At 42.1% G+C, this 24,251-nt stretch overlaps 1 protein-coding gene across 2 annotated transcripts in view; it reads right to left on the bottom strand.

Moving 5' to 3' along the window:
• LOC106092683 (uncharacterized) overlaps nt 1–24,251 on the bottom strand; it is a 169,890-nt gene that overhangs the window by 132,247 nt on the left and 13,392 nt on the right. For both annotated transcript variants that reach the window (XM_059368718.1, XM_059368720.1), the window contains one exon: nt 18,408–19,588. The gene's annotated coding sequence lies outside the window, so the exon portion shown is untranslated. The remainder of the gene's footprint in view (nt 1–18,407; nt 19,589–24,251) is intronic.

Genomic DNA, 24,251 nt, shown 5'->3' with positions numbered 1-24,251 from the left:
GATACGACGGGACTCACGGACACCAGACACCGGAATCTTGGAATAATGACGTTGATCGAAGGTTTATAACAACGGAATTTATGGTGAAGGAATCCTTGAGAAGCTTCAAACCATTTAAGTCACCCGGACCTGATGGAATATTTCTGGCGTTACTGCAGAAAGAGACAGACTATCTGGCGCATCGTCTGGCCAAAATTTTCACAGTGTGCCTAGGACTTGCATATACTCCGAAAGCCTGGCAAGAGGCAAGGGTGGTGTTTACACCCAAGCCCGGCAAGGCAAGTTATGCGACACCAAAAGCCTACCGACCCATAAGCCTTACATCCCTTCTACTCAAAACCATGGAACGTATTGCGGACACCATGATAAAGTGTATGGCATCCAGCGATTTGCTCAAATACAAACAGCATGCCTATGTCAAGGGAAGGTCGATGGAGACTACCCTGCACGAGGTTGTGCATAAAATAGAAGAATCCTTCGATGCCAAAACGTACACACTGGCGGTATGCATTAACATCGAGGGGGCTTTTAACAATGTGCGGACCGACACTCTAATCCAATCCCCAGACCAGTACCGGGTGCATCCGGTCCTTAGAGTCTGGATAAACCATATGCTAAGGAACAGGTGGACAAATTGTGTGTCTCATGACATAAATATAAGCGAGAAAGTGGCACAGGGCGGGGGCATTTTATCGCCACAGCGGGGCATTTTATCGCCACTCCTATTGGTGACCAACATAAATGACCTATTACGGATGCTGACTGAGGAGGGATTTGAATGAGAAGGCTCACAGATGTTGGGCACTATGTCGACGGGCCCTAGGCTCGAAATGGGGCCTAAATCCTAGGATAGTCCACTGGCTCTACAGGAGCGTGATTAGACCTCAGTAGTTTGGTGGACTGCTATGGAGAAAAAGTGCAACATAAGGACCATATAACAGGTTCAGACGACATGTTGTCTTGGCCTAGGCGGAGCGACCCGACCCATTGACATACAGATTAAGTGTGCGGCAGCCACTGCGGCGGCTATGAGACTTAAGGTGATGGGAGAATGGATTGAGGATGGGAGCAGCTCATACCATCTCGGTATATTTGAGGCGACGATAGGAAACCTAGAAGGAAGGGAAGAGGTTTCCGATCGGATACCTGAGATGAACCTTGAAGTCGAGAGCGAGGTACTACTGCCATCGGCACAGTCTTGGATCGAGGGAATCCTAGTATTGCCATCTGAAAGATCATAATACACGGATGGATGAAAACTAGAGGACAGAGTTGGCTTGGGAGTTTACATTGAGAACCCAGGAACTGAAATCTGTTTTAGACTGCCTGATCATAATACGGACCGGGGGATCACGAAATGCGTGAGGTGGTGTGTTGCTAACGAGAGGACGTCGAGTGTGAACATCATTACGGACAGTAAAATGCCCATAAGAGCTATAATAACCAGGACGGTAAGGCCACGAACAGTCTTGCAGTGTACGAAGAAGATTAACGTCTGCTCTGAGGAAAGCACAATCCGCATCGGGCTATAACGTTGTAAAGGGGAATGAAGGGGCAAATGATTTGGCAGTGAAGGCCAGAGAAATGCCATCGATAAACTTGATTAACTCGAAGCCTTTCAGGTGGACGCAGTCCGAGTTAAGGGTGTAGGCGACAATCGCGCATGTAACACTGTAGAACAGCGAAACAGTCGATAGGATGGCGAAAATCTTATGGGGTGATCCCGATCGTGAGAGGACGAGTCTGTTACTGAAAGGAAGTAAGAGGAAGAGGAGCTCACTTATGAGGAGCTCACTTATGTAAAATCGTTGCGGCAAGTGATAGCATGTGTAGGACATGTGGGGAAGATGATCAGACGTTGGAGGATTTCCTGTGTCATTGCCCGGCTTTTGCGGCTAAAAGACACCGGTACTTAGGTGGGAACGCAATACCAGACATGAACTAACATAGGGGAGCGGTATGGAAAACAATTAAGGGTTTTGTTAATAGCACGGAAATCCTAACTTAGAATTTTCTTTTTCGAGGTTACTTTTTAGTTTTTAGAGCGCACAACAAAATTCTCTTATACTTACCGCTAACCAGAAAACTAATTTCACTTATCCGAACTGCCCCAAACTGAAAATTAAGCATAAGTGAACTAAAAGTGATGTATTTTTAGAGTTTCATTTATGCGGTATCAACTGTATATAAATCATTCTTTCGATAATTTAGATGTACCATCTAAGCTGTGTTGTATTCTTCTTCTATTACTTCTTCACTATTGGCGGCTTAAATCACAAGACACTACCAAAGCATTTAAGATAGTAAATCTCTATTTAGAAACTCCTAATACGCAGATACAAATAAATCAATAAATTTTGTACTGCAACAAAGTGTGGAGATACAAAGCCTTTTTAAATTTGTGAAAGAAAAACGAAATAAAGTTAAGACAGTAAGGAAAGGCAAAGTCGGGGGTTCCGACTTTATAATACCCTACACCTACACTATAAATAAAAATGACAAAAAATTACCAAAATGTGACGAACAAATGGATGAGAGCTATATCTAAATCTGAACCGATTTCAATCAAATTTTATGGATATTGTGGATATTGTTGAGGAAAGCGTTGTACAAAATTTTGGGAAGATTGGTCAATAAATGCGCTTGCAGTGGGTCTGGGAGTAAAAATCGGGCGATATATATATATATATATATATATATATATATATATATATATATATATATATATATATATATATATATATATATATATATATATATATATATATATATATATATGTGAGGTATACCTAAATCTGAACAGATTTCTATGAAATTTACCAGTAATATCGAGAGTCATAAGAAAATCCTTCCTGCCAAATTTCGAGAGAATCGGTCAACAAATGACCATTTTATTGATGTATTACTGGAAATCGGACGAACATATATCTGGGAGCTATATCCAAATCTGAACCGAATTCTATGAAACTCACCAGTAACATCGAGAGTTATAAGAAAATCCGTTCCGTCGAATTTCGAGAGAATCGGTTGACAAGTGACCATTTTATTGGAGTTTTACTGCAAATCGGGCGAAAATATATATGGTAGCTATATCCAACTCTGAACCGATTTCTATGAAATTCACCAGTAATATTGGGAGTCATAAGGAAATCCTTCCTGCCAAATTTCGAGAGAATCGGTTGACAAGTGACCATTTTATTGCTGTATTACGGCAAATCGGACGAACATATATATGGTAGCTATATCCAAATGTGAACCGATTTCAATAAAATTCGCCAGTAATATTGGGAGTCATAAGAAAATCCTTTCTGCCAAATTTCGAGAGAATCGGTTGACAAGTGACCATTAAATCTGAACCGATTTCTATGAAATTCCCCAGTAATATCGAGAGTCATAAGAAAATCCTTCCTGTCAAATTTCAAGAGAATCGGTTAACAAATGACCATTTTATTGCTGAATTACTGCAAATCGGATGAACATATATATGGGAGCTATATCCAAATCTGAACCGATTTCTATGAAATTCACAAGTAATATTGGGAGTCATAAAAAAATTCTTCCTGTCGAATTTCGAGAGAATCGGTGAATAAATGACCATTTTATTGGAGTTTTACTGCAATTGGGAGTCATAAGGAAATCCTTCCTGCCAAATTTCGAGAGAATCGGTTGACAAGTGACCATATAATTGCTGAATTACTGCAAATCGGACGAACATATATATGGGAGCTATATCCAAATGTGAACCGATTTCTATGAAATTCACTATTAATATCGAGAGTCATAAGAAAATCCTTCCTGCCAAATTTCGAGAGAATCGGTTGACAAGTGACCATTTTATTGGAGTTTTACTGCAAATCGGACGAACATATATATGGTAGCTATATCCAACTCTGAACCGATTTCTATGAAATTCACCAGTAATATTGGGAGTCATAAGTAAATCCTTCCTGCCAAATTTCGAGAGAATCGGTTGACAAATGACTATTTTATTGGAGTTTTACTGCAAATCGGGCGAACATATATATGGTAGCTATATCCAACACTGAACCGATTTCTATGAAATTCACCAACAATATTGGGAGTCATAAGAAAATCCTTCCTGTCAAATTTCGAGAGAATCGGTTGACAAGTGACCATTTTATTGCTGTATTACTGCAAATCGGACGAACATATATATGATAGCTATATCCAAATCCGAACCGATTTCTATGAAATTCCCCAGTAATATCGAGTGTCATAAGAAAATCCGTTCCGTCCAATTTCGAGATAATCGGTTAACAAATGACTATTTTATTGTTGTATTTCTGCAAATCGGACTAACATATATATGGGAGCTATATCCAAATCTGAACCGATTTCTTTGAAATTCACCAGTAATATTGGGAGTCATAAGAAAATCCTTTCTGCTAAATTTCGAGAGAATCGGTTGACAAATAACCATTTTACAGCAAATCGGAAGAACATATATATGGGAGCTATATCTAAATCTGAACCGATTTCTATGAAATTCACCAGTAATATCGAGAGTCATAAGGAAATCCTTCCTATCGAATTTCGAGAGAATCGGTTAACAAATGACCATTTTATTGCAGTTTTACTGCAAATCGGACGAACATATATATAGGAGCTATATCAAAATCTGAACCGATTTTTTCCAATTTTAATAGGCCTCGTCTCTAGGCCGAAAAACATGCCCAAACCAAATTTGAAGATGATCGGGTGTAAATTGCGACCTGTAGTACACAAATTAACATGGACAGACAGACGGACATAGCTAAATCGAATCAGAAAGTGATTCTGAGTCGATCGGTATACATATCAATGGGTCTATCTCTCTTCCTTTTTGGTGTTACAAACAAATGCACCAAGTTATAATACCCTGTACCACAGTAGTGGTGTAGGGTATAAAAATTGATTACCAGAACGTGGTTGGCAAACTTAATGAGCTCGTACAAAGCTGACAAGAAACAAAGCACATATTTTAAACATTTTACAAGGGACCCCCCTAACAGCCCCTGCATTTATCACCAAAAAACACTCAATGAGTTTGTGTTAACCAATAAAGTTAACATAACCTCATATTGGCACCTTCAGGTCTCAGCGCCAAGTGATGGCGTTGTTCAAAATCATTGGCAAATGTTAAATACTCAGGAGACTTAAGTCACCGCTGGACAGATGTATGGACAAACTGAGCCACAACTTATGGATGAACGTACAACTCGCTGGCTGTTCAGTTTGCCTTTTAGCTACAAAGTGTGATTTATGCATCAATGGCATTAAGCCATAAAATCTGGTACCTTTTGAAAAAAACAAAACGACAAGATCAAACCATTGCATACTGAAAGGCTAAAACAAATTTAAACATCGTCTACGCTTGACTAATGACTTTAAGGCTGGGATTTGCTAGTTTTTTTTTTTCGTATGGAAAAATTAAATGCGTACTCCACACTCAGCTTTTCTCTCACCACTAGTTTTTGCATTACAACATCATAATAATATTTGCAATTTTTCATAAGATTTTTTCCAGCGATTACATTTGCCATTAATAAAGTTTGTCGAGAATATTTGCGATCGCCGATTGCATTGGAAACAGGTTCAAACAAATCATCGAGATTTTCAAAGTCCACTGGATAGGTACATATTTGCATTACATTGCACTGGGCTTTATGGCATTCTTAGCAAATTGCCAATGATATCATTGACCCAACCAGCCGCGAGTACAGTCATTAGAAACGTCAATCATGACAGTAATTTATGAAAACGTTTTCAATTTTGCAAAAGCAAAAACAATAGTAAAAAATATGAGAACTTGTAGGGTAGAGAGACAGTTAAATGTGAGAAAATATTTAATGAAATGAATGGAAAGCAAACCACAATCATTTTTATTAACACAAAAGTTTTTTTCTCAATCTCAATAAAAAAAACTTGTTGTCGAGTCCGTACGGCGTGCCGCAATGCGACATCTCTTGGAGGGGAAGTTTTTCCATGGCATAGTACCTCACAAACGTTTCCCGCATTGGGAGGGGAAAACCATCGCTGATTTTTTTTTCTCATGGTCTTGCCAGGATTTTAACGCAGGTATTCAGTGTCATCTCTGCGATACGGTGGCCTCCTACTCTATAAAGAGTGCGGACATTCCATGTGCGGACATTTCATGGTCCTTTTTTCGTTTGCGTGGGTCGTCAACGTCTCATAGTAATTGTAATTTTACGAGGGAGGGTTACTGGCCCAACACCGCAACCGCATGGGTTTTGTGGGATTGCACATGTATCCCTCGTTGTGGCGAGCCGCTTGCTTCAAGATCCGACCCTTGACTCCAACCGCTCCTAACTTGGAAACAGACGCTGATGTGGGCCATTGGTTATTTGAAGGCGCCAATAACAAATTAAGAGCCAGTGCCACCTGACGGCTTACTGAAACTCTCCTCTCGAAATCGCAGACTGCCCGCGACCGCATTTGCAGCTTATAGTTATCCCCTGTCACGCTTTTAGCGCAATAGGCGGACCCGCATACCTCTGCACCACTATGACCTACTAACTCTTACGACGTTGACATGCTCCATCAACATAAATGGGTTCATAAACTTATGACGAATCTTTCTCTTAAACACAGCGATGGGCTATGAGAAATGGGTTGAGGACCAACCCAAGGAAGACGGAGCTCGTGTTCTTCCCACGCAGATACAAGATAACGTAGTTCAGACTTCCTTCCTTGGACGGAATCACTCTGAATCTTACGAAGGAGGCAAAGTACCCTGACATAGTCCTCCTTTCGAAGCTATCCGAGAAGAGGAATACGGAGGTAAGAAGCCGTAGACACTGTGGGCTTTTTACTCCCGCAGCAGGATGTTCGGTAGAAAGTGGGGTAACACCCTAGATGATTTATTGGATGTATACGGCCATTATGAGACCAGTACAGAGCTGCGGGGCACTGTTATGATGGAGGGCCCAGGATAAGAGGACTCATACGAGGGAGCTCAAGAAGGTTCAGAGATTGGCCTGCAATGAGTCACAGGGGCACTGAGATCCACAGGTCAGGCAGCCCATTGAGGCCTATATTCGGAACTGCGCCGCCAACGTCGCGCTAAGGCTGTGGGAGCTCGGCATGTTGAAGGAAGACAGGTGCGGCCACAGTTCCATCCTGGATGCCATTAATGCGGAGGGTAGACTGAGGAGGATCTTCAACTATCTGGCACCAGGACCTTCAGGATTCGTTTAGGGAGGGATGAACGGAGGGCGAATTCTGTGTTTGAGGGGGATAAGACCTCGATCTTCACTGATTGCTCCAAGATGGATTCAGGGACTGGATAGGGGGTGTACTCCGACGCACTCGACATCGATATGTCTTTGAGTCTTCCGGACGAGTGTACGGTCTTTCAGACAGAGGTCTGTGTCATTACAGTAGCCGCAAGAGCAATTCTGGAAAGGGATCTATTGCCCTCAGCATATCCAGGGTCGCCTCCAAGCAGATCTGAAGTCGATGCAGGATATGCAGCCCATTGAGGCCTATATTCGTAACTGCGCCGCCAAGGTCGCACTAGAGCTGAGGAAACTCGTTGTTGAAAGAGGACAGGTGCGGCCACAGTTCCATCCTGGATACTATTGTTGCGGAGGGCAGGCGCTGAAGAGGTTCTCCGACTATCTGGCACCAGTGCGGATTGGGATTAGAACATTCAAGATTCGTTTTCCCGGGAGGGATGAACGGAGGACAAATTCTGAGTTTGAGGGGAGATAAGACCTCGATCTGAACTGATGGCTCCAAGATGGAGTCAGGCACTGGGTTGGGGATGTACTCCGACGTACACGACATCGATATGTCTCTGAGTCTGCCGGACGAGTGTACGGTCTTTCAGGCAAAGGTCTGATTCATTACAGTTGCAGCATGAGAAGTTCTGGTGAGGGATCTATCCAGCATTTTCTCCAGGCAGGTCTGGATTTAATGCTGGATATGCAGCCCATTGGGGCCTATATTCGGAAGGTCGCACTAAGACTGAGGAGGAAGACTCCAACTATCTGGCTCCGGTAGCGATCGGGATTAGGAAATTAAGGATTCGTATTCGGGCCAATGCTGTGTTTTAGGGGGAAGAGATCTCAATCTCCACTGATGGCTCCTAGCTGTATTTAGGGACAGGATGGGGATCTACTCCAACGAACGCGACATCGATATGTCTCTTAGACTGCCGGACGGGTGTACGGTCTTTCAGACAGAGGTCTGTGCCATTACAGTAGCCGCATGAGAAATTCTGGTAATGGATCTACTACTACTTCTAAATTCGCCATGAACATACCGTTAAGGAACAGGGCATAATTCTGTCATATCACTGTGTGCAGTCCCATTAAAGTTAAGCTCAATGATACGGGGCCTCCTTTTTTTGTGTCGAGTCCAAACGGCGACACCACTTGGTAGAGAACTTTTAAAATGACCACTGAAGCCAGCATTAGCAAGGAGATAACCACCACTGAAAATCTGATGTTCTGATGTTCACTGCGTGATTTGAACCAAGGCTTTCGACGTAATAGGCGAACATGCTAATCTCTGCGCCACGGTGCCCTCCAGGGATCTATCGCCCTCAAAATCTTGATTTATGAGGACAGTGTGGCAGCGCCCAAAGCCTTGAGTTCGACGACGGTGTGTCAAGCTGTGTGGGAATTGTTTGGAGTCCCTGTGTAGGTGTCTGGTTCACGATATGACGCTCAAGGCCTTGGGTTTGAGGACGGTGAGTTCAAGCTATGTGGGGATTGTTTGGAGTCCCTATATAGGCGTCGGGTCCATGATATGACGCTGATATGGGTTCCTTGACATGAAGATATTCGGGGGAATGAAGGGACGGAGAAATGTGCCAGAAGTGCTTCGTCTGCGCCGGGCTAACCAATCACCGGTGCTGCCTACGTGCCATTTGTCGAACTACTGAACATAGTAGGGTAGATTGCCTGAGCTAGGTCAGTGGCGAGATGGGACTCATCAGATGGATACCGGACCGCTAAGGCGCTCTGGCCTGTCATCAACAGGAGGAAGACTAAGGAGTTACAGGCTTTCGATAAAGAGTTACTGGCTCGCTGAGCACATTGACAGGGGATAATATTGCACACTATGCGATAGGCCGATTGGAAATACCGCACAATAACGTCTGCAGGAACTGTCTTGTTGAGCATGAGCAGGTGATTATCGAACACTTGTTTTGCTCATATCCGGGTCTGCAGGGATGCAGGCTCTCCTTTCTGGGGAGGCAGTTTTTTTGCGATCTAGTTGATCTTGCGAACGTACCTCTGGCATGACTCCTGAGATTTATGAATGGAACGAGATTGTTTCGACGGAGGGTGTAAAGAGACTATAATTTTAGCTAACAGTGAAGAACTCGCTTGTACATCGCAAAAGCATTGAAACTCTCCTTCAGGTAGTTTTGGCCTTGTGAAAGTGCAAAAATTTTCGTGAAAATATTGGTAAATTACTATGAACAACGGATAATGGTCTCGGCAGATCGCTCTATACAGCAGCTATATCGAAATATAGTACGATATGGTTCATCGATAGGCATAGTACAACTCACCTTTCCAAATTTCAGCGAAATCTGATAATAAATGTGGCAATTATGGGCTTAAGATTAAAAATCAGCAGATCAATCTAAATGGCAACTATATCGAAATATAATCCAATTTGGATCATATTCGGTTTGGGGATTGGTGGTAGTACAACTCATCGATCCAAATATTAACGAAATCGGGGAGTAAGAGTGGTTTTTATGTATTTTTGGCAGCTCTTTGCACACAATCCCGACCACAGTGATATGGTGAGCAACCCATTCAACCTAATCTAACCTTTCGCCGGGTTCTGAAGCCATCACGATTGTATCATAATGGCATTTGTCCTACGCAACTTGTCACTTATTTCGCTCCAAGAAATTTTGAAGATACGCGCCACTAAATCTTCAGCCATCCCCAACCTTTGGTGTCAGATTCGCACTTTTCCTTCAAATACCCTTCATTTGAAATGCCTACCGGTATACACATCTGCTTGGTGGAGTTTTGTGGGTGGGTCGCTTGTTCTCAAATTTGGATATCACTTCCGAGTTTTTGGCCTACTATAGATAGCTAAGGTTACTACAAAAATGCAATACCAACACCTATTTATGCTATGCGATATGGGTTTCAAAGAATTAACTTACCTCGCTATTGTGATTTATGCCTTAATGGCAAAAATAAAATAAAGTATATTGAAATTTAAATGTATAAACTTTCATCTCTTTGCAGCCACAAATAGCGCACCCCTGCTGAAATTGGTATGTCTGAGTCTTGTCAAATTCCATTTCATACTCCTTATAGCGTAAAATACCTTAGTATTTAGTAGACACTTCACAGAATTTATCACCTCCAATGCCAAAACAAAGACTTCAACACTCCCTGGTTCTGATGACAGGCAATGAGTCTCACGAAGTCACATAGGCAAATTTGCCTATAAATATCACGGATGTCACCAACATGGTGGTGCTGCTATTCTACCATGAAATGTGGTAAACAAGGCAAGGCAGCTACACATAAAGCAAGCCCCAACACTGACACAACAAATCCTCAAGAATTTGATAGCCTCTGGCTTTTTATGAGCAGCAAACTCCAACAGCTGAAAGGAATGTCAAAGACATGTTTGGTTGCTTCAAGAGTTCGTTCAACAAACATGGGGAGGCAGATATGTGTTATTGTGCGATTCTTATGCTCTTGCATAAAGTGCAATGTTGTTGATAATAAAAGAGTTATGGGGTTTCTAAGGAGTTTCAAGGACACTTTTTTGAAAAAAAAAAGAAAACACAAAAAACTGACAATGAGTTGTGGTTTATTGCGTTCTAAACATGAAGGCGCATAAAAATAACGATGAGTTAAATGAAGGGGCTGATAATACATAATGGATGGTATTGAACTACAATATAATGTAATGAGAACTCTAGTGTCTCATTAATCTAGCATCAACCAGGATTTTAATTCTCTATAGAAATGTAATTTTTACAAAATTTCCCTCGAAATTGAAATTTTTATAAAGTTTCCTATGCAAATGCAATTTTGACAAAATTTTCTACAGAAATGAATTTTTGACAAAATTTCCCAAAGAAATCGATTTTGATAAAGTCACTGTCCATTTTTTGTCTTTTTGGCAGCTATATCCAAATACAGACCAATCTGGGCCATCTTCAAGAAGGCTATCGAGGGGCCTAACACAACTCACGGTCCTTTATTTCAGCGAAATAGGACAAGAATGCGCCTTTTAGGAGCTCAAGACCTTAATTCGACAGATTGGTCTATATGGTAGCTATATCCAAATCTGGACCGATCTGGGCCAAATTGAAAAAAAAAGATGTCGAAGGGCCTTACATAACTCACGGTCCCAAATTTTAGCGAAATCAAACAATAAATGCCCCTATTATGGGTCCAAGACCGAACCGATCTGGGCCAAACTGAAAAAGGATATCGAGTGGCCTTACACAACTCACTATCCCAAATTTCAGGCAAATATGGCTTTTAAGGGCCTATGTGTGAGCTATATTAAGATATAGGCCGATACAGCCTATCTTCAAACTTAACCTGCATATGGACAAAAACAGAATCTGATTAAAGTTTCAGCTAAATATCTCTATTTTTAAACCTTGTTTTCAACAGAGAGATAGACAGACGGACGGTCGGACATGACTGGATCGTCTTAGATTTTTACGACGATTAAGAATATGTGTACTTTATAGGGTCGGAAAGGGATTTTTCGATGTGTCGCAATCTGAGTGGCAAAATGAATACACCTCCATCCTTCGGTGATGGGTATAAAAATAAAATTGTTGCGCTTTGTTTGTCTGTTCCGTATAGACTCAAAAACGGCTGAACCGATTTTCATGAAATTTTGCACAGATGGTAGAGTTGAATCCCCCGGTGAGCATAGGGTACTTAATTTTTGGATATCCGAAGGGGGGATGAACCCTACCCCTTACCCAAATTTTCAAAAACGCCAGATCTCGGATACGGATGCACCAATTTAAGCATGTTACCATTGTACCCAAAAAACACGAAATTGGTATACAATTTTAGGGCCAAATATTATGGGGGGACGCCCCATCCCAAAACCCACCGGAACGGACATGTTTACCGATTGGGACAATATGGGTATCAAATGAAAGGTATTTAAGAGTAGAATACGTACTTGGCATAAAAATGTCAGCCGAAGTGTCGGAAGGGTCCCCAACAATGAAAACACCACCCAACAGAACACTTTTACCGCTTTGGGGAATATGGGTATCAAATGAAAGGTTTAAATACCTTTCAGTACAAATCCAACATAAAAATTTATTCCTTGTCTGAGTGGTCCCGCCACCACACTAAACGCTCAAGCGGGACAAATATTCTGATTGGGACAATCTGGAAATCAAATGAATGGTATCTGGTACAATATGGTATTAAAAATTGGGTCCAAGTACCTAGGAGCCCGCTCTAGGCCAAAACCGCCTCAAAAGTAGCGCCCAAAATCAAAAGTGGACCCATCGGGACAATATGAGACTCAAATGAAAGTTATTTGGGAGTAGAATATGAAAATGATATTTAAAATTGGGTCATAGTAACTAGGGAGCCGTCCCAAGCCTAAAACTGTCCCAAAAGTACCACCAAAAATCAAAATGGACCGATAGGGACAATATGGGACTCAAATGAAATGTTTTCGGGAGTGAAATAAGAATTTGGTGTCAAAAATTGGATCCAAAATGCCTAAGGCGCCCCAAGAGTAGCGCCCAAAAACAAAAATCGACCGGTCGGGACAATATGGGACTCAAATGAAAGGTATTTTGGAGTAGAGTATGAAGATGATATTAAAAATTGGATTCAAGTATCTAGGGAGCCGTCCATGCCCAAAACGGCACCAAATTACCGCTCAAAATCAAAAGTGGACCGATCGGCACAATATGAGACTCCAAAGAAAGGTATTCTAGAGTAGAGTACGAGTATGACTATCGAATATTAAAGGATCGGTGTTATTACCATGGTGTCCGCCCAAAACCAAAACCATCGCATGTGGGTATATTAGACGGTCATGATCATATGGGACCCAAATATAAGGTATTCAGGAGTACATTACGAATATGGTTTTAAAAGAGATAGGAGATTGCCTACCCCTCAAAATACCTCCTAAATTAGGGTAAGGGCGGACTCTCCCCCTCCCCATTACCCTAATTGTCAAAAACGCCAGATCTCGAAGATATGTGAGTAGCGCTCAAAATCAAAAGTGGACCGATCGGGACAATATGGGACTCCAATGAAAGGTATTCAGGAGTAGAGTATGAATATGATCTCAAAAAATGGATTAAAGTATGTACGAAGACGTCCCAAACCCAAAACCGCCCCAAAAGTACCGCCCAAAATAAAAAGTGAACCGATCGGCACTGGAACTCCAATGAAATGTATTCTAGAGTAGAGTACGAGTATGACTATCGAATATTAAAAAGTTCGGTGTAATTACGATGGGTCATGATAATATGGGACCCAAATAAAAGGTATTCGGGAGTACATTACAAATATGGTATTAAAAATGCGGTTCAAGTGGTAGGAGGTTGCCTACCTCTCTAAATACCTCCTAAATTAGGGTAAGGGCGGACCCTCCCCCTCCCCATTACCCAAATTTTTAGAAACGCCAGATCTCGGAGAGTGGTGAGTAGCGCTCAAAATCAAAAGTGGACCGATCGGGACAATACGGGACTCAAATAAAAGGTATTTGGGTGTACAGTATGAAGGTGACATTAAAAATCGGATCCAATTATTTAGGGAGCCGTCCAATGCCCAAAACCGCCCCAAATGTACCGCCTAAAATCAAAGCAAAACGGATTGGGACAATATGGGACTACAATGAAAGGTATTCTGGCTTAGAGTACGAATATTCAAAAATTTGGTTTTATTACCAAGGGGTCCGCCCCAAAACCAAAACCATCACATGTGGGCATATTAGACGATCATGGTAATATGGAACCCAAATAAAAGGTATTCGGGAGTACATTACGAATATGGTTTTAAAAATGAGGTTCAAGTGATGGAAGTTTCCCTATTCCACAAAATACCTCCCAAAATGTAGTAGATAAACAAACCGCACCGGAGAGATACATAAGTACGAAATTTATTTTTCGCGTGGTGCAAATAAAGCAGGCCGGGTATAGTTAGTCTTGTATATCAGAATCAATTTGTGTTTGTTTGTATGTCTGCTCCGTATAGACTCAAAAACGGCTTTTCGTAGATTAGGTACTACATTATTTGATATCAAAGGGGGGGTGGGCTGACGGACTCTCCCCCTTACCATAATCTTCAAAAACGCTAGATCATGGAGATGGGTGGTGCAATTTTAGCAAAATAGTAACATAAAAACAAAAATTTGGCATCCAAATTTCTGATTGGGTACCCTACCAACCAGGCCAACCACGACAATATGCGACTCAAATGAAAGCCATTTAAGATTAGAAAACGTATATTGAGGACCACTCCAACCCCCAAAACACCCCTAAATCGGAAATTTTTACCGACCATGGCAATATGGCGCTCAAATGAAAGGTATTTGGAAGTAGAGCACGAAATTGATACCCACTTTCGAGAAACACTTTCGAGAACAAGTTTCTGGCGGTCCACATCTTCCCCCAAAATACCCCCTAAACATGACTTATTGGCTTACCATAGCAATATGGGCCTCAAATAATAGGTATTTGAATGTAGAATACGAATCTGATATCCAAATCTGGGACCAAGTATTTGGGGGCCGCTCTTCCCCAGAACACTCCCATAGCATTATAGGGCTAAAATGAAAGGTCTTTGGAAGTAGAATACGAATCTGATATCTAAATGTGGGACGAAGTATTTGGGTCAACGCCCATCCCCCCTAACACCCCCCAAAGAGAACAAATTTGCCAATTATAGCAATATGTGGCTCAAATGAAAGGTAGTTGGGATAAGAAATCGAATTGGATATCCAATTTTGGTGACAAGTGTTTGGAGGACACCTCATCCCATTAACTCCCCTTAAACCAATGGCAAAATGGGGACTAAATGAATGGTATTATGTGGGGGACCGCCTCACCCCCGAAAGCACCCCTAAATCAGATATACATCATAAGAATGTTATTTAGGAGTAGAGAACGAAATAGACACCCACTCCAGGGAGCACGTTTCTGGCGATAGAGCTATACAAAGTGTACATACCGCCAGTTGGTAGCTGTCACCCAGCTAACGACTAAGCTTACAACATAAGTGGGCTACTGTCTGACCATAATCGTCTGGTTCTAGGTGATTTTAATGTGCATCACATTTCATGGCATTTTCCCCTAGTTAACGACCAGCGTGGCAGAGCAGATTGAAGGCTCCACGTTTTGCACGATGAATGAGGATAACCCCACTAGGATTACTAGGTGGTGTAGCAGCTCGTCACACATTTCTATTGCATCCCCTGATCTCCTGAGTGACGTAACCTGGCAAGCCGTAATTTCTTTGGGATCAAAACACCTTCCCGTTATTCTCACCATCGACCGACCACCCGACTTCATAACTTCTGAGCGCTGGACGTTTATCAATCAGAAGAAGGCCGATTGGGCTGGCTTCAGAGTGTACACCAATCGCCGCTTCAGTGAACTGACACCCCCCTCGAATGTGCTAGTTGCCGAGAGGAAATTCCGAGACATAATTAAAGCAGCAGCCGCTCACTATATACCAGCCGGTCAAATACCCCAAGTGCCGCCCAATTTCCCGGTGCAGGCAGTGGTACTCGTAGACGAGCGTTATGGGATTCGTTATGAGGAGCAATGTTACTTACGTACCGGTTTAGGCAAGCTGTGGTCTACTGTTAAGTCACTCTCGAACCCCGGTAGACGGGATGACAGGGCCCTCAGTCACTTTTGGCGAAATAACCGTGACTGATCCGAAGAGAAGCGCCAGGTTGTTGAACCGTCAATTTATTGTGCATCCCGAGAGAGACAGGGCATGGAGGAGAGCCATTCGCCGTATTCGTGGTCTCCAAGCCGATGAACGGCCATCACAATTTACCGTGGGCGAAGTTACGAATGTCATTCGTGGGGCCAAATCATCTAAGGCGTTGGGCCCCGACGGAATCTCTACGTTGATGTTGAAGAATCTGGATTCACCTGGAGTTGAGTACCTTACTACTGTCCTCAACCTGTCTTTGAACACTCTTATAGTTCCCGATGCCTGGAAAATGGGCAGAGTGATCCCGCTACTGAAGTCTGGAAAAGACCGGAGTTTGGGGGAGTTGTACAGACCGATCTCCCCACTCTAACAGTAGCCAAGACGCTTGAGGCACTATTCCTCCCGAGCCTCGTAGGAGAATTTCCATTAGGGCATCAGCATGGACTTTTTCGCTTTGACTTTTTGGTGTTGTAGATTTGTCCCTTGTGCATTTTTTACTTTGTTAGATCATTTTTTACAAAATTCGCAATGTTTGTGGTCCTTTGTGGTTGTTTCTTCTGCATTTTTTCATTATTTTTCTTGATTTTATTTTTAGATCTTTTCTGTTAAATTGTTAGCATAGCTCTGTTAAGCTCGTAACAGGGTGCTGCTTTTTGAATGGGTTTGTGTCTCTGCTAGTTAAAGTTAACTTTATCTTGAAGGACATTGTTTTGCATGCCATGACCGCACACATTGGCACTGGATCTACCGAAGGCATTCGACTCGGTCAGCCATGCCAAACTATTTGAGGACATCGCCAACACATCCACATGGACTTTTTCGCTATGGACTTTTTGGTGTTGTAGATTTGTCCCTTATGCATTTTTTAACTTTGTTACATAATTTTTTACAAAATTCGCAATGTTTGTGGTCCTTTGTGGTCGTTTCTTCTGCATTTTTTCATTATTTTTTCTTTTATTTTATTTTTAGATTGTTAGCATAGCTCTGCTAAGCTCGTAGCAGGGTGCTGCTAATTGAATGGGTTTGTGTCTCTGCTAGTTGAAGTTAACTTTATCTTCACGGACATTGCTTTGCATGCCATGACCGCACACATTTGGCACTGGACCTATCGAAGGCATTCGACTCGGTCAGCCATGCCAAACTATTTGAGGACATCGCCAACACATCCACATGGACTTTTTCGCTTTGGACTTTTTGGTGTTGTAGATTTGTCCCTTATGCATTTTTTACTTTGTTAGATAATTTCTTACAAAATTCGCAATGTTTGTGGTCCTTTGTGGTCGTTTCTTCTGCAATTTTTCATTATTATTTTTTTTTTTTTTTGATTTTATTTTTAGATTGTTAGCATAGCTCTGCTAAGCTCGTAACAGGGTGCTGCTAATTAAATGGGTTTGTGTCTCTGCTAGTTAAAGTTAACTTTATCTTCACGGACATTGCTTTGCATGCCATGACCGCACACATTTTGGCACTGGACCTATCGAAGGCATTCGACTCGGTCAGCCATGCCAAACTATTTGAGGACATCGCCAACACGTCCCTCCAGGCAGGCCTGAATTTTTTGTGTGGTCGCCACTCATTTGTGGAATTTAGGGATAAGAGGTCGAAGAACCGTAGAGTGAAACAGAGAGTTCCCAAAGGCGGGGTGATATCTCCGGCACTCTTTAACTTGTACCTTTCGTGATTTTTCGAAAGAATATCATAGCAGAGAACTATAAAAGATGAACAAGTGTGAGTACTCATTCAAAACACTTTAACTGGCTAGTGTATCATGATTTCTGTTACGCCATGTAACTTCTTCAGCGCTTTTGTCTAATTGATTAAGGTGCCCTACATACCCAAAGGCTATTGAGTATGGTGTAGAGCACGTTATTGTTTTGAAACAGGGCACAACTCTTCTTAGCGCCGAAATAAGAACTAAATTTTGCTTAAATTTCCTATAGAAAATTTTTTTAATATTTTCCTTCGGCATACCTTAAGACAACTACTTATTAATGGTCTTCAATATCTTTTGATGTTAAGAGCTGCCACTGCGATGGTCATATATTCCCTTGGTACATCTGTTATTTATTCTAATTAACCCTTTTAGCAAAATCTTTAAAAATTTCCTTATCATTCACAAATCTTTTCTCTTCACTGCATACATCCGTTAAGTTCCATAAACAGCAACAACAACATCAACAATGAACAAATGACCCATATATTACAAATCTCTAGACCAAGTTCAAGCATTGGACCAAGCCACAACAATGCAAGCGAACAGCCTAAGTAAGGAAAGGACAACTTCTTCTAGAGAAAATGACCATATATGGAACGTTTGGCCTCATGAACAGAGGAAAATCTAAGGAAAAATTGTTAACATTGTGGTGCTGCTACACGAAAACCACATTGGTATGTAAGAAGGCTTAAATGCCTACACATGTGGAGGTAAGGTGAAAAAACTGGCAAAGGAATAGTAAATGCGGTTTTAAGGCAAAATGCAAAGAATGCTGTACTTACATTTTTGGAGCGCTTAAATAAGAAATAACAGTGGAAATTGTGCTATCACGACCCACGAGCCAAAGACTGGAGCGAGCGGTGAATTTCTTGGACAATGTCGATGTCTGTCGATGGCAGTTGAAGATGTGGGGATAAAGGTGGTTGGTGATGATACTGCTACTGCTACCACAGATGATGAATGCTATGAGGAAGCAAACCACTATTGCCTTATGGTAGTTGTAAAAAGGCAAAACATAAAAGAAAGGTAGCTGCAAACTGGATGTGGAGTATTCTGCTTCGTATTCTTCACTGAATGTTGACTGTTTTTTGCTTCAGTATTCTTTTCAATTCAATTTGGTGATGCTGTATGATGGAGGACTCTGTTCCTTTTTGCCAGCGCTTCGGTGCCCAAATCTCCTAAACGTTGAGGAGATTGGCAAAACGCGAAATACTTTCAATTCAAACTGGTTTCAGTTGCCGCTTGCAATGTGTCTCGTGGTTATGGCACTTAGTCTGGCTTGAATTGAACTGAAATGTGTTGTGAATGAAATGCAATATCGGAGTTAGAGTACGTCAGGAAACCAATTCACATTGAGCTGTCGTTTAATTTACACTTCAAACAACAGCCAAGAGTCGTGGTTACTACTATTTTGTCGTTGCTTCCATTTAGCAGACTCACAGACGTCCTCCTTTTGATTTGAAGACACTAATACGAAGAGGAAGACAAAGATCTTTGGCAAAAAGTCTTTAACACTTCATACTTGAGTAGCAGCAGTACCATTAACATTTACGACACTTTCTTCCTTCGTCTGCCTTCTTCGAAACGGCATATGGGCGACAAATGCTGTAAATATTAAAGCCTATGGCCAATTTAGCAGATTGTATGGCAATGTGTAGAGATAAAAGTCGAACAGCGTGACAAAAGTCTGCCTGAAACTCAAATAGTGTGCTCTTCTTCTTCGTATGGTTTTTCCAAGGTTTCCTTCGTCTTCTTCTGTTAATGGTGATGTTGATGGTGGACTGTCTATCATCCGCATCTGTTGTTGAACGCATAGACAAACAATGAGCTATGGATGGTCTAACCCGATTGGCTACTGGGAATTGAACCGGCAAATCAAAATGCAAACATTTACTTAAGATCCACGAATGATCGTGATAATGCATTAAGCATTTCAATTAGTTACTTCTCGAGTAGAAGAAAGCTGCAACGAAATGTAGAGAAAGAAGCAAAGCGTTAGAACTGCATTAAAATTAATATTCATAAGATTGCATTATTGCACTATTATTGTGTGTGACTATAAAGTAGGCATGATATCACCCAAAAGGTTCCAAGGAGAAAAAGAAGAGATACTTAAGATACTAAATTTAGAAAAAGACAGAGACTACTACGTCCAGAAGAAATAACATTAAGACATTGGTGTAGGTAGACATTTTCTCTGGGGGGCTACAAAACAATTAAAACATTATTTTTGCTTTCTTAAAAGAATTAAATCATACTTATACTATGTTCAGACTAAAGCTTTTCTAAGCATACAACTCGATTTCCTTATAATGCTCTGAAAACTAACCGTTTTTCATTAATAATTTATTAGGGCAAAACGACTCGTTTGCCACGAAAACGAGTCATCATAAAAAGTCCCGTTTCTATTGTTCAATTGTGGGCTTAATGCCATGGGTATCACATACCTCTTCATGACTTCACGTTTTTCCTTTATAATGTATAAGGGCGAAACGACTCGTTTGCCACGAAAACGAGTCATCATAAAAAGTCGCGTTTCTATTGTTCAATTGTGGATTTAATGCCATGGGTATCACATACCTCTTCATGACTTCACGTTTTTTCCTTTATAATTTATAAAGGCAAAACGACTCGTTTGCCACAAAAACGGGTCATCATAAAAAGTCCCGTTTCTATTGTTCAATTGTGGGCTTAATGCCATGGGTTTCACATACTTCTTTATGACTTCACGTTTTTCCTTTATAATTTATAAGGGCGAAACGACTCGTTTGCCACAAAAACGGGTCATCATAAAAAGTCCCGTTTCTATTGTTCAATTGTGGGCTTAATGCCATGGGCATCACATACTTCTTTATGACTTCTTCGCAAAAATCGCCAAGTCGATCGCAAAAGACGCTAAAGTCGATCTCATAAGTCGGTTCTAAACGATTGTCTCACTGGTGTAAGGATACAAATTCAGATTCCTATGCTAATTTGTATACTCGGCCTAGACTTTTTCGCATCAGAAATAGTTAATAGATTTTCAGATTGTTAGGACGGATGGACAATTAAGTAGCCGTTGAGTGGAGTGGACGTGTTTTCATTTCGCTCCTCAAAGAAAAATAACCGTATCTCGGACTAGGTACTAAATATTAAGAAAAATTTTGAAGCCTTTTCAGAGTAGGCTCAAAGTGAACTTCAAAGGCCCAACAGCTGCGGTGGTGGCGTCAGACCCTAGCATGTTGTCCTCCCCTCCTAAATGTGTGAGTGCCTTGGCACCTGTAGACGAGAGTAATGCTTCAAGCGCACTACTTGTGGTCAGACCAATTAATGAGGAAGAGACGGATAAACCAGAGGGATGCACAATTTGTCCCCAGCCTTTATGTAAAGCTGCGGTGGTGGCGTCAGACCCTAGCATGTTGTCCTCCCCTCCTAAAGGTGTGAGTGCCTTGGAACCTGTAGACGAGAGTAATGCTTCAAGCGCACTACTTGTGGTCAGACCAATTAATGAGGAAGAGACGGATAAACCTGAGGGATGCACAGTTCGTCCCCAGCCTTTATGTAAAGATGGTGTTTCCGACTCAGATTCAGACAGCGACAGTGCCAATGAAACAGTAATCGCAGACAAATCAAGAGATAAGGACAGCGGGATGACGACAGAAGTGAGCGATGGCTTTGCTAAGCTCACAAGCAGACCGATAAAGCAATCCGGGGCACGACAAGGAGACAGAGGAATGTGCACCGAGATCGCAATCGGGCGAAAGTAGCATACTGCCATTCCTACGGAAGCTGGAAAGAGAATCAGATCTTCCGAAGAGCATAGCATTGTTAAAATGCTGAAGAAGAAAAAAAAGCTCACAGCTTTCAAGTACTCTGGGAAAACCAAGCCTGTCCTCCCGCAATGGAGACTCCAGACAGTGTCCTGCGGAGGGAGAGAAAGTCGGAACAGGAACGAAGGAAGTGCGCACGGCCCCTGAGTCGTCATGGAGGACTGTGACTTCGAAAAGTAGGCCACAGCCATTACGGAAGGGTAAAATGGTCGCTGAGAACTGAAAAGAGCCGCCATCTTACGCCAGAGTGGCAAGGAAGCACAATAGAGATGAGTCATCAATATCGGTAAGATTCCACCATATCACCGGTCCCAAGTGGAGGATCTTGTTAACGAACGAATATTCGAACATAAGTGGAACTCTGCAGAGGGTCTATTCATACAAATGATGAGCTGCGAGTATACGCTGCGTTTTGCGTCGGCGGAATGTATTGATACCATCAAACAGCTCTTCAGGGGTTTTCATGCTCCCTGGGAGGGCGCAAAGCTTGACCTGGGGAGAAAAATGGATATCCCCCAACTCACAAAGGCGACTGTCTTCATCAAGGGATGCAGCAGTAAATTTGCGAGGGAATGCATGTTGGGATTCTTAGGCAAACAAAACCAAGGTTTGGTCGCAGAGAAGTGGGAGGTCTTCCACAGGGAGGAGAAGGAGAAAGGAACTCTCCTTGTGGTTGGCATTGATCAATTCTCTGTGACAAGTTTGGCTAAGACTAAAGGCATGGCGCACTACAGGAGCAAGACTGTCTTTTTTGGAAGTTTGGGAAGACTAGGATAGGCAAAACTCCTCAAATTGAGCCATCAGGTGGTGCAGTGGCGGGACACACGATACTGCCTAATAAACAGCGAGCTGATGACGAGACCATCACTGAATGTCCCAATAATGGGAAGACTAGGATTAGCAAAGATTCTAATATTAACACATTAGGCAGTGCAGGGGCGAGAGACTCAATACAGCCTAACGGTATTCGACGATGAAACCATTACCAACTTTATCAAGATTCGGAAGACTAGGATAGGAACCTAATACTGAAACATCAAGCAGTGCAGTGACAGGAAAGTCAATGCAGCTTAACGAACAGGAAGCTGATGATGGTACAATCACCTACTCCCAAGAAGCCCATTTACTTAGGATTTGGAAGACTAAGATAGACAAAGATCCTAGTATTGAAACATCAGGCAGTACAAGGAATGGATACCCAATACAGCCTAAAGAACAGGGACCCGACGATGGAACCATTACCGACTTTATAAAGAGTCGGAAAACTAGACTAGGGAAAGTACCTGAAACGATGACATCAGACAGTGCAGTGACAGGAAAGTCAATGCAGTCTGAAGAACAGGGAGCAGACGATGAGATCATCACCTACTCTATGCCCATTTACTAGAGGATCCATGATTGAGATAATCTAGATAAACCTCCACCGGAGCGAGACTGCTACACATGATCGGATGGAGAAAATCAGCAAGGACAAGGTTCATATTGCCTAAATTCAGGAGCCATGGACGACCCGGAACAAAGTTTCTGGACTGAACCATATCAACTACCAATTATTCTGTGCCAACACTGGTACTCGGCCGAGAACCTGCGTTATTTGTCATAAAAATTTGGATTATAAGTTTTCCCCAGGGTTGTCAACGTGGGATGAAACAGGGGTGAGACAGGGAGACGGTGGAGCATACCTGGCATCACTTTATCTGCCTTTCAACTCTCCGACACGGCCACCAGCTACGGCTGGTGAAGCAAGCAAAGCAGACAGGAAACCAGATACTAATAGGGTGGGTTGCGAACTCTCACCACATTTCTTGGGGTAGTACTAACACTAATAAGCGGCGCCAAGCCCTGGCAGAGTTCTTGAATGCTAACGACCTAATAACACTTAATATTGGTAACACCGCTACCTCCCTAATAGGATTAGGGAGGAGATATAAGATGTGACGACATGTTCGGAAAATCTAATCGATGAGGTTAGGGATTGGAGGGAGCACAGCCAGCGTCGAATCCGATAAGCTTCCGAAATAAGTTAAAAACCAACTGGACAAAATTCGGAAGACTACTCAGAAGAAGACTTGGGCAAGATAATTTAGAATGTCCAAGCATAAAGACATTGACGACAATGTCAACTGGATTATGACTGCAATAGTCGAGTCTTTCGAAGATAGTTGTCCTCTTCGAGGAATGAAATTCCCCCACGAAAAACCCTGGATGACCGGGGAGATTCGCAATATTGGAAAAGAGGTCCCCTGACTTTTTAACAGAGAACGTGGTAAAAAACCCGAAATTTATTAGGATCTGTATTATACACGGCTCAAGGAATACAATAAGATTACCAGAGCGGCAAAATTTGTCTCCTGGAAGATTTTCTGCGAACAGGTCGACAGATAAAAAGTTTCTCTCAAAAATCCATGTCCAAACTGAAACTTTAGTAGACGACATAGGAGTGAGAGCAGAGACAACGGAGAACATATTGAGGCTTTGATGAAAACCCATTTTCCACTGGATACGACGGGACTCACGGAGACACCGGAATCTTAGAATAATGATGTTGATCAAAGGTTTATAATAACGGAATTTATGGTGAAGGAATCCTTGTGGAGCTTCAGACCATTTAAGTCACCCGGACCTGAGGGAATATTTCCGGCGTTACTACAGAAAGAGGCAGACTATCTGGCGCCTCGTCTGGCCAAGATTTTCACAGCGTGCCTGCAACTTGAATATACCCCGAAAGACTAGCAGGAGACAAGGGTGGTATTTATACCCAAGCCCGGCAAGGCAAGTTATGCGACATCAAACACCTATAAGCCTACGTCATTTCTA

The sequence above is a fragment of the Stomoxys calcitrans genome, chromosome 5 (assembly GCF_963082655.1).
Source record: "Stomoxys calcitrans chromosome 5, idStoCalc2.1, whole genome shotgun sequence".
Lineage (NCBI taxonomy): Eukaryota > Metazoa > Arthropoda > Insecta > Diptera > Muscidae > Stomoxys > Stomoxys calcitrans.
The sequence above is the reverse complement of the archived record's forward strand: the minus strand, read 5'-3'. Positions and strand labels throughout refer to the sequence as shown.